This window comes from Hetaerina americana, unplaced genomic scaffold, assembly GCF_022747635.1.
Source record: "Hetaerina americana unplaced genomic scaffold, ioHetAmer1.1.p SCAF_291, whole genome shotgun sequence".
NCBI lineage: Eukaryota > Metazoa > Arthropoda > Insecta > Odonata > Calopterygidae > Hetaerina > Hetaerina americana.
In genome coordinates, this window is record NW_027286865.1 from 78,308 (window position 1) to 90,724 (window position 12,417).

A 12,417-nucleotide genomic window follows, 5' to 3' on the forward strand; every position below is an offset into this window, starting at 1 on the left:
ATAAAAGTGTTTAAAGAAGAGACTTTTAAAAATAACTTCTAATAGGAAAATACTTCTCCCGGATGACCCTCTCATGGCTAAAAGCATTCACTTTTCTCTTTGCCCAAGAAAAGTAAAGGACTGCAAGGAAAAAAAAACTCTGCCCAAAATATTCAAATGTAAGAAAAGTATAGCAAACAAGAAAAAATAAGAATAAAGGCAGCTTACCTCGTTTTTTGCCAACAGCAGATAAAGTGTTTATGTTTTGATTTACTAACAGAAATATTGAATCAACTCTGAGCGCTACTAGTGAAAATTATTAAATATATATATATTTATAATATTAGGAAAAAGAAAAAAATCTGGTATAAAAAAGGGGTCATACCTACTGTCTCTCTTAGGTTTGGTATTGGGATTTGGCACAGCGAAGGGGTTCTTTTTGGGCAGTCTAGAGCATGCATTGGTCAAAGGAGAACAACAGTCTATACCATAGCAGGTTTAGGAGATGGTTGAAAGGGAATTGGGTTCTCATATTTTTTTTCAAAGGATAGTTAAAAAGAGAGTGGTAGGCTCACGTGAGTAAACTCACAGGTATGGATAATATAAATTATAAAAAAAGAAAAAGAAAACCCATAATAGATTTTCCATATTAAAAATAGAAGGAGAGAATATAATAAAAAAATTAAATAAGAAAAACATTCGAATAAAAAACGAAGGGTTCCAACTTACACCGTTTGGTTTGTACGAGAGATTATGAGGCAGAAATCAATCTGAAACACAAAACGTTTTGAAACTGAGTTCAGCATTTGTGGTCCTCGTAGTCATCACCATCGCCGTTTTACCACACCACAGCACAATGCCTCGTGTGAGCACATTAAAACAAAATATTCAGTTATTCACATAAATTTCTCTCATGGAATTTAAAAACGTTTGTTTAAGCCTTTATAGCCATTATCAATGTACAAATAGGTCTAAAAAATTTGTATTTTAATATTTTATAAAAACCAAATTAAAGCCATTGTGCTTTTCTCATTTGCTAAAGAACCTACTCATGTCAACTTGCACGACTTTCCCAGAATTTTCATTCAATTTAAGCCATTTTGTTAAATATGGAGGAGGAAAATGGTGGACCATTCTGCCAAAAAACAAAATACGAGGTTCTCATTTCAAAATTTTAGTAAAAATTCCATTAGTGCTATTAAAAATATACAATTGTCACGGAAATTTTGAATTCTGGTGAGTACTCAATCTAAGAAATGCCTACGCAAATATTCAGCAATCCTCTCCATTAAATAGATTTTCAAAACTAACACTAGTGCAACAGAACTGATTTAGGCTGACAACTACATTCAATTTAAGAAAAAATAATAATAAGCATGTCCGTCACTGCAAATGCTACCTCGAAATAATCCAGAGGTACGTGAAATACATTTTCATTAAAAAAAGAAAAATAGAACAGAACAACTATTAGCTATAATTATAGTATCTTAAAAATCTGATTGAACTTTACTAACAAAGTCATTACTGTGAGGTGCTGATCGTCTCCAGTGAAAAATGAACTGTTAATACTCTGAGAAATAAAGAAATTTAAAAAATGAAAAGAAAATTGAAACAAAGACAAATAAATGCGAACGAATTTGGGTGGCGCGCCGAACAATTAATCTCTGTCAATGGGTTTGGTGCAAGAGGCAGGGGAGAGAGAGAGAGGTTTCTCCTCCATTGGTATCAGCGAATGCATTTCCAGGCCAGACAGACGGCAGTGTAAAGTCGGGTGATATGAGGACGCGGTCGTAGAGAGAGGGGGAAGGGAAGGGGTGGAATTTCTGAGGGAGAAGGAGAAAGCAAGGGGCAAGGGAGAAAAAAGAAGCAACAGAGTAGGTATGTCAATTTGCCATTCAGTAAACAGCCACACATATCCAGCACAACTTTTCAGTTTCCAGGTCAGTTGGAGGGTCAATTGAAAATCCACTACTGAGGCGGCATATTCCAATGAATGAATACGCCAGTCTAGATAATACACTACAGTTTATCGTTCAAACTTGGCCAAAAATCAAAGAATGATGAAAATAAAACTAACTAGACTATGCAAATTCACTCAAAACACATTGTTACCGGTACAATGCGTGTGTATGTCGTATATACCACAGGTAACATCTGAGATTAAGCTCCTTTGGGGGCAATGCAAGCAAGGAAAGCCATGCTCAGTGCAACCTTTCCGAATTGACATCGGACTCTTACTTTCATAAAAGACAAGTAGTAAATACTTGGTTGTTCCACACACAAAACTTCGGCGGAAATACGAATTCATTCACAATTTTTAAAGTTATATTATTCTTAACGACCTACACCTTGAAAAATAATTCACACATCTGGGTGAATAAATTACAACAATTACTTGTGATCTCGGAATCTAGTTCGCCACTCCAATGCTGCCAGCTTGTCCCTTCACCTATTACGCCTGAAAGCTAATGGCAGCGCTATGCACGTACCTGGTTCACGCTCATGAAAACATTCTGGTTGCACCCCTAGGCAATTCCTAGGTATCTTACCATGCAAGCCATCACGGGGGGAGTCCAGTGGCTGACACGCGGTAGCAACTGTTTAAGGTGCAAAACCTTAAACAGTTGCTACCTTATAGTGGTTGCTTGCACCCATTAGGTCGTTAGATAGTTTAGGACTGGTCAAGAGAGAGGAGGAAGGGGGATACTTCTATTGTACCGTTATCATCAGCTCACTCTAAAACGAGAGACGGTATTAAACTCGCAGAGTAAAATTCCCATGAAATTCAACAAAAGCACTAATCACACAGGATGAAATACAAATAGAGTCAAAATGGAACTGCAAATATCGAAAAACAGATTTGTACAGTTCTTGATATGCCGTTCGAGAAAGTGCACGCAAGTAGGGGTTTCTTTTTTTTGACTTTTTAGGTAAATCTGCCCATCACTAAAAATATTTGTTTTCCACTTAAGCGAGATCGTAGCCCTTGAGGGGGGTACGGTTTTTTCCCCACGCCAATGAACCTCCTGGATTGAACCTTAGTTTTCGGCCTGGGAAGAAACCGCACGCATTCCCGATAAACAGAAATAGGAAATCTTATAAATACTTTGAGCTACATTTAATTACTGCGGTAGTTGTGTTGCTATCGCTGATAATATGGCTACTGGCAATTTCCAAAAGAAGAACTTTTACGACACCGTCTCAACGAGAATTTTTCAAGATAGAAAGGAAAAAAAATCTTGCTGCCTTACTATAAAGCGAACGTATTTCATTACTTCAATATTTCAGATATATCAGGTTAATTCCGATGTATCGAACTTTATCCCACATATTCAGATGTGTAAGAAATATCAAAATATTCTTCCTAATTTTTTGAACTAAGCAAATTTCTCGATTGAAGACCCATATTTTACTCACCGAAAATTATTGCCCGTTTCCGAGAAGGTTAGCGCGACTCAGAGCCAATATCCTAAGCACAGTAATACTTCTCATGCATCGAATACGATAATGGGAATCTTAAAAATCATAAACACACTCCACACTTCCTAGTATTCTAATAACTTTCTTTAAAACCACTCAAACCGTCTCACTAACAGAACGGGCGAAAGGCTCATTTCCATTCTAAAGAAGCCGCGGGAACGAGTACAGTGGCCAGCAAAATATTTTTCATTCATCAGGGTTGTGAAACGATGCTGAAAAACCGCCGATTGGATTCGTCAATACGGAATAACGCATATGAGTTAATCTAGGTCATAAAATGGAACCTTGCGGTAGAGATTGACGCACAAGAGATAGAGGATTAAATTTTAAATGGGAGTTATCACGAGAGATAGGAAGAGGGTCGATAGCTTTTTGTCTCCGGCTAAAAATGCAAAAATTCCTGACATTTACTTCCCTTCCCGATGACGAGCACACACTCTCCACATCCTAAGGACGACGGAAAGGACTTAAGCACAAGAAAGACTCCCGGGGCAGATTTTCGAAGAGCATGATACCAGATCACTACGCACCTTCATTTTTTTTCAGCAAATATGAATGTTTCGGGCAGATGGGGCATGCATGGAAGATAATTGCCCCCTCCCCCCATCAAAAAAACCCCACCCCTGACTCCAACAAGGCAGGAGCTCAAATGATTATTACTTCCCTGTTCCAGTGCACCAGTGTCGAGGTGGCGGTGTGGGAAGCCGCGTCCGCGCACTTTTTGAGAGCCGGGGGCCGGAAGAGAGGGAATGCGAGCGGCAGCGCTGAGCGCTTTGCCCCCTCTCTATCCCTCCCTGCCCCCACATCCCACTCGATATCACTCCACTTGCCCACCCTCTTCCACTGGGGCAAAACAGAAATGCTCTCGATTATTATTCTCGTTCCCCATCCGCCGCCCCAGGCTCTCCCTCCGCCCCCCCAACCCCTTCGCACAACCCCTGCTTAACTTTCTCCGCGTCTACACACCCCTCTATCCTCTAGTCCCTCCACCTCTCTCTTTCTCCTCAAAAGATCTCTCTCCTGAGCTGCGAGAAAGATCCGAAACTTCGGCCCCGCGCCCCCCTCTAGCCTCTAACATACGACAAACAAACATGAGAAGGCTTTCTGGCAACACGGGGAGACCGCTTATCAAAACTGCGAGGGGCGGGGGGAGGGGAGGGGGTGAGAGCGAGGTGATGCTTATGGACTCGGCGTGGTGAGGGAATGAATTCGATCGGGAGGGCGGCGCTCCTCCTCGAGGGCGTCTCCTGCAAGAGAAAGCGAGCGGCGACGTAAAAGGGTGCGGGGACGGGGCGGGAGGAGCAGGGGGGATGGGGCGGCGAAGGGGTCAGGCGCTGCGAAGGGGTCAGGCGCTGCGTCGGGAGGCGATCGAAATCATTCCTATTGGGTGCCTCCGCCAGACAGGGAGACGAAAGACTTCCTCACGAGAAGCTCAAACATGCCAAAATTTCTGACCGATGCTAACTACACCACCTGCTACCTAACAGGAATTAGTTAAAGGGGATTCAAAGAGAGATCCGCGTGACACTGGGCAAAGAGGGACTTCCTTCTCTCCTCCGAAAGCTCAAGGTCGCGTCCAGTAACAAATGGCATCACCACGGTGGGTTTAATAAAACTAAGAACTGAATTGAAAATACAAGGCACTTAACAAAAGAAGCGTACGCAGCATAACTTAACTGGCGAGTCCTAGACAGATTACTTATACATGTCCATGTATGTGCATGTGTTTACACGTCACAAAGTTCTAGAAAAGATTACCTACTTCAATCGTCAAGACCGCCTTGCAATCAAGTCTACATTTATGGCACAACTTGGGCTGGGATGGTGGTAAGAATCAGATACGCTTTTTACAATTACAAATCCAATTCAGAGGAGAAAATATTTTGATGAAATAATCCCACAGAAAAGTAGGAACTCTGAGCTGGTTGTTGGTGGTCGGAAGTCGCCGGAAGGGTTCTTGCAGTACGTTTTTTTAAACTTGATGAGGACGGAAAATGAATCACTTCCCTCTGCCCGGTCCACATTACTAATACATCTAGAGAAATCACCGTTTCCTTAATAGTGGAACGAAAATATTTCTCTCTCTCTCTCGAGTACATACAGGGTTCGTCCGGAAAATAAGTGTACTGACTCCTGGCCTGGGCGCGCCGCTCCAGCTGTGGTGTAGTGAGGAGCTCTGTTAACGCGAACCTCCACGCTCGACCCACGTCACGGAACGCGATGCCGAAGTTTTTGGAGCAGCGTTATTCCATCAAATTTGCGGTAAAGCTTGGGAAATCGTCTACCGAAACTGTCGGTATGATTAACCAGGCTTACGGGGAGTCAGCCATGTCCAGAAACATGATCTTTCGGTGGCACAAGATGTTCGTGGAGGGCAGAGAAGAGGTCGACGACGAGTCTTCGAGAGGTTCCCGATGATGCCTTCGCGGGAGCGTTCCAGGAATGGGAACGCCGCTGGAACAAGTGTATGGTCAATCGCGCAGCGCTCTAGCCACTGGACTGCCGAACCCAGTCACAAATGAACAGCCACAAACAACAGATGGAACTTCTCTCTTCTCAGACTTCTCCTTCCCGAGGGCAGACGCCGGCGAGACACGAGGGAACACCCTGGCTGGAGCCCGAAAAACACACACCACCCTCTTCCCAAGAGAATCGATCCCCGGGTAGGTGAAACCATGAACATTTAACATTACCCGTACCGAGGGGACCCCTATACTTGAATGCCAGCACCCTTCTTTCATAAACATGACCCAATGCCTCCGTGAACGGTACATCGTTCCGACGTTTTGCTCTCGCAAGGACCGACATTTTACGAAACCCATGCAGGCAAGCTTCAGACAATCGTGAACGTGGGAATTTGTGCGTAAGGGAGGTGCAGGGGGTATTGTGGGGAGGGAGGATTGTGGGGGAGGAAGAAAATGGAGGGAAGGGTGAAAAAGGGGGGAAAGGGAAAGGGGGGAGGGAGTGCGGCGGGAGACCAGGAACGCAGGGCGTGGGAGGGAAAACAAGGGCGGCCCGAGAAAAGAAGCTTTCGGTGTGAAAACACACCCTGGGGCGATGGGAGAGCGAAAAAGGGTTCGGGCTAATGAAAAGAAAAACAGGCGAGGAGGGAGGCGGTTGGGGTGCGGAATCGCATTTTATTATCCCTCTCCGCCCCTCCCAACCCTCTCCACGGGAATCCGCCGCGCCTGGTGACGGGAAAGAAAAACCACATAGCAGCGTCAAAGACAAGCAACCTGGCAACCCGGCTTTCGTCGCGCGATCCCATTTTGAAGGGAAACTCGGGAGAGTCGTCACTCAACAGGGCGCTGCCTAAAACAGCAACAAGGGTAAATATCTCCTCAGGTCTTCAGCCGGGGCCATCCTGATCCCTGCCGGCGAGGGGCTGGCGTGAGAGGGAATAAGGGGGACGGGGGTAGACATGGGGTGGTGAGCCTTAAATACCCCCAATGCCGCTTAATAGAGGAACAAATGACGTCCTGAGTACCTGCTACGATCAGCGATCCCCTCCGATTGCCCACGAGTCGAAATAAACGTTTTTACCAACTTGCGAAGGTCACTTGAACATAAAATCCGGTACCTTTAACTGAATTAAGTACACCGTACCCGGTGAAACTTTATGGAACTGTTTCATGATGAAATATCATGGATACGTAACTTGGTTCGTCCATTGAAATTGAGTCGGCAGTATACAAGTTTGACGACGATGAGGACGAATGCCAACGAAACCTGGGTCTGACGACTCAAATGTGGAAGTAATACGTTGCCTTCTTTAACTGAAGGATTTTAATGATTACTGTCTTAGTTTAATAGTACATAATTTATTTCCATTTATAACTACCATTCAATCCATTTAAACTTTCGTAATTAGTGGTCAAATTTGTTAGGAGCACCATAAACATTCAACACTCGCGCAAAAATGACATGAAGCTTTAGGGGTTTAAACTATCCTCCTTTGAATCGTTTTAGGCTTTAGCGGAGGGCGCGTCTCGGGCGCTGAGCTAATCAGGGCTTCATCGCTGTAACGAGAAATACTCGCCACTCTTAAGCAGACCTATGCGTTCGTCCGCGCACTGCTCCGAGGAGCCCTAAATGCCTAGTTCCCCGTGGATCGCACAGCGATCAGTCTCCAGGAACGCTCCAACAGGGGGAAGTGAGTCGGTTGACACTGGGAATGGTTGGTGTCTCCTTCGAATCAAGGAAGTGAGCGATATGAGAGGCGTGGACGACGGGCGCATGCCTTCTCTTCAGGTGGGCGACTGAACCGGTGGCCTTTGTGGCCAGGTAGAGGGACCCGGCACGCATGGAGGTCCAGGGGAATAATAATTGGGAGGGAATAATCATTTTTGAGTGGAGCATCGCACCGATAGAAAAACCATTAATTAAAGAATTAAACATTTACGAACAGGAAAAATAGTTTATATTCTATCAATATTGCATTTAAAAATCGTTTAAAATTAAAAGAAACGCCAGGTGAAATTTTAATGCGCCTGGCGCGAGAGGAAAGAAAAACCTCTGTTGATTGCGGATGCATAATACATTACGTATGAAAACATTAAACGCTGAAAAGGAGGGAAACAAGTGACACAGTTCATTTAACTTATAATTTATCTGCCACGCACGGCAATTAGCAATCCCGACTCGATTATTAATATGGCGGCCGCATTGGCTTGATGTGACGCATCATCCCAGCGGCGCTAAAAACCGGAATATTGGATTCATACCCTTCGAATCCATGATGAAAATTAACAAAGTTTGATGCGAGTTTTTTTATGTAAAGTAAAGAGGAAACAAAGCGATATCGATATTAATTCAAAAACATTTTTTTTAATCGCGGACCGAAAAAACTGATGGACGCAAATATCCAACGGACCGGAAAACGCCTCTCTTTCAAGCGGACAGACCTATCGTATGATCATTGAATTGAAACTATCCCAATGGTTTACATTTAGTTGCTTTAAAAACATAATATCCACATATTTTATCACTAAAATGGAATATGGAAAAACTGACTATAAACATAAGGTTTATTAGCATCGGCACTAGGTCTGTGCCCATCCTTTAACTCTGGTCCAAAATTTAGAACCACTCCTGGCAACACAAATAGAGATCGCCTCTAATTTTTAGTTCATAACATTATTATCTCCTGGAACTTTAGCAGTGTGGAGAAGAGTGAACATGGAAATAAAATATACAGGTGAAGTTGGGTGCAGAGGTGTGAAAACGAGTGAACTATGCTAGAGAGGACATTAAGAGAAGAGAAAAAGTCGGGCAAGGCCGGAGAGAATACTATATAAGTAAGAATTCTATTACGCCCGGGGAAGTCAAGAAAAGAAGATTTGGCAGGAGGCGGTGACGACGGAATGGCTCTTTACGACGCTTCATATTTCCAGAGGAGTGTTCCCGGAGTCCGTTACATTTCTCCTTTTTAAATTCAAGAAATATACAGAACGTTTACTTTTAAGGAACAAAAATAGAAGGATGGAATGGTGGATTCCTTGTATCATAGAAACAACAAATCACCCGAAGCATTCCTCGAACCATTCTAGTGCAAAATGAACAAAAAAATCTAAGTGATGTATTCTCTTTTGGGGACGAACATTTCTGTTCGATTATTTTCAATGGTTCCACGATAAACCGAAATGGCATGCGCGAAACAAATGAAGTCCACCGCCGGAGCGAGCGAGATCGTAAAGTTTCCGATTCAGACACGTCCAATGGAGTGAATGAGATATCGAAGTGACCGGTGAGGAAGTCGAAGACTTCGACGGATGGAGTCGGGGAGAAGGTGGCGGTGATTCCCTGAGCGGCGAATTCAAAAGGAGGTGGTGGAAAGAGACGATATATACGTGCATAGCTGTTTGGGCGTTGACAATATTGCGATAGGGGGGGGGGGCTTCTGAGCAAGCGACGAAGAGGGAGGTACGGGGAGATGTGTATTGGACGATACAAATGAAGGAGAAGGGTTTCGAGGTTTGGCATCTTCGAAGCAGGGCTCTATATTCATTGCGGCGTTCCTTGAAAATGTGTACGATGATGCTTGATCGTTACCCTACCAAAACCTAGGGAAGCCGGACAATTGTCCGCGTTGGCAAGAAAAACGTCTAATTACAAACGAGCCAACAGGGACCTCTCATTTTGGTGTGTTGAACCTGGGGGGGGGGGGCAAGGTTGGCTTCTCCCGTGCGCACATCCATAAACACATTCCTCTCTATTCCTCAATTCATCATCCGGATTAATTTTTATTTGAACCCACACACTTTTACCGTTGAGCAAACCCTATACTAAGGCACAATTGTGATGGCGATATTCGCATTTAAGATCGAAATTTAAGCAACTGCTATATACAACATTCGTAAAAAGAGTGATGAATAAAAAGTGGAGCTCTATGTAGGCCTTTCTTTCCATGACAACTTGACTTTGGAGAAGTTTGATCAATAACCTTGGTTCTCAGGTCGCCGAGACGTTTACAAGTATTCAGTGGAATTTCTCTCCATTTTTCGGGTCATCGCCGCGTACGTTGAATTTGTTGACAACGCACGCGCTGAAGACCCGAAAAATGGGAAGACATTCTACCGATAATGAGAATGCCTACCCGGTAATAATAAACCCATACTTTTTTAAGGCTAGAAATAAGTACAGAAGATAAAGAGCTTCAAGATAGAATGCCTTCCAATTAAATCGGATATATGTACTATTTCCCGAGAGAAATGACCTCATATCTTCAACAGAGCTTCCTTTCCTGACGTGGCCGCAAACCGAGATGCTTTCAATCGCACCGACGGAGTCCCACGGGACGGCGAGGCATTACTTCTGCTGACGAATATATCACGAGGCGCAGGAGTGTGGGACCAGACACGCAATAGAAGGGTGCATGCACCACGGGGTAGGCACCCTTGAATCCACCCGCCCGATAGCGCCGGGGCGCCGACCCCACCCTGGGCCCTGGCGTTGAATACGGGCGGCGGAACCCGACCAATCGGCATGTGGTTCGCCACCCGCACCAGGTTATCGCACTCTGGTACCACAAAAGAGGAGTTGGGGCCGCGGGGCAGTCGGCGAAGGGCTGGGCCGAGGGGTTGGGAGGGCGGTCCATTCTGTTGCGCCCCATTGTGCGATCGGTAGAAGGAAGAAGAGCGGCCCGCTCGGGGTGGCCCTCACAATAGCGGGGGGTCGTGGGAGGGGGGGGGGATGGGTAGGATATGCTTTCCTTTCGGGCAGGGGTCACGAAAGCGCACGGAAGGATGAAATAAAGGCTTACGTTTTAAGCAAAATGGCGTGCAGGGCTCCCGAGGGGTCGGGATGGGGTCGTGGCAGCGGAGGGCGAGCGAGTGGTGACGAGCAACAGGCATCCTCCCACGCCAGGCATTGCGCCTTTATTACCGGGGCCAGGGCGGACTCAAAACTGAGGGAATCCGGAGACTTGAGTGTAGATCGAAGCAAATGAATCGTCGATGGAGCTCATTTAGTAAACAAAACGCCGAAGAAAAAAGTGACACCTTACCAACATCATTCCTGAAGAAAAAATACGCATTTCATTTTTCTCACGTTTCCGCACTTTGCGACACAAATTGTCACGCTGTTAGGAACATGCTAACTCCTTGAAGTAAATATATTTATTCTGTATGAAATCAACATAATAATACTCTTCTAATATAAATTACAGATTCATGCTTGATGTTGTGGAACCATTCCATAATACGAGACGTTAGATAGACGAAAACGTTGTAATTTTCAGTTTAATAAAGACTTATTGTCGACTGGTTTTGATGTAAGTCTTCATAAAAGCTTCACTTGAAAATGATGTAGTACATCGAAACTAGTCGATAATAAATCTTTAACAAATGGAAAATTTTAAGAGTTTTTATCTCTGTTAGTGTGATGCTCTTCTGTTCTCAAAACTAAATACAAATCCCTAAGAATTATGACATAATAATTAAGAATTCAACAGAGTGACAATGCACACATGATTTAAGGGACAGAAGTGCCAACTACCTCCGTGCTTTTCCGCCAAACGAACGTGAGAAGTTTGAGGTTTGAATGATAGAGAGATCTTCCTTATCCCGTCAAGGCGCATTCCAACAGGAATAAAGGGAGGGGAGCTATGGTGGCGCCACTTACCGGAAGCGCCTCCCCCTGCGCACTAGTGTGCAGGAGGAAGGCCTGAGTGATGATTGACGGGAAGTGGTCAGGCAATACTCGGCGTCCGAGGGAAACAGGGCACGCCCGAGTTTGACCCCTCCCTTTCGACCTGAAAAGCCTTCAGAGGAAACGGCGTTCCAATTGTTACTCCTGCAAATTTAAAATTGTAGATCGCGGTGCTGCCCCGCCTACGATATACTTAAAGAGAGTATTATATTTTTAATTAAATTTTCTCGAAAATATTTGAGATCCATATTATATGGCTCTTGAAAACGAATTCATTCAGATACATTAATCATTCATTGCATCTAAAAAAAACTCCTGAACAATATGAAATGCCTCTCCTGCTGCTCAAAATTTGCCGCTTCCATGAACTAGGGTTTAGGGGTTAGGTAGTAGAAGAGACTCCATAGTCTCTATCTCGTCCCAAAGTAAAGAAGACTATCTATCTAATTACAATTTTACCTAGTCTTGGAAATTCTTCCACACAAAATCTTTCTCCGCCCCCTCGTTGGCCCTACATTCTGCCCAGCGTATGATTCTCACGGTCCTCCACAGAGTTGCAACCTACGCTCATCTGCTTCCCTCAAAGACCTAGTTTCGGAATCAGGGATTTCGTGTGCTGTCCGTGCGACAGAATTAAAATGCTGAGTTGCGTCTCCAGGTATTCCCAAAATAATGGGTAAGGCTAGAATTTATTTCGACCTGACGACGAAACCGGCCCAGAATTTCGCACGCCAGCCGCTGTCCCCCCGTCGAGCGCGGGTGACCGTCCTGTGCACGGTGAGCACCGAGTGTGAACGCCGCCACGACAAC

The 12,417-nt window shown here is 44.6% G+C and overlaps 1 protein-coding gene across 1 annotated transcript in view; it reads right to left on the reverse strand.

The window, feature by feature from the left end:
- Positions 1 to 12,417, reverse strand: part of LOC139689947 (nucleolysin TIAR-like) — a 99,346-nt gene that overhangs the window by 15,431 nt on the left and 71,498 nt on the right. The gene's annotated exons all lie outside the window — the stretch shown is intronic.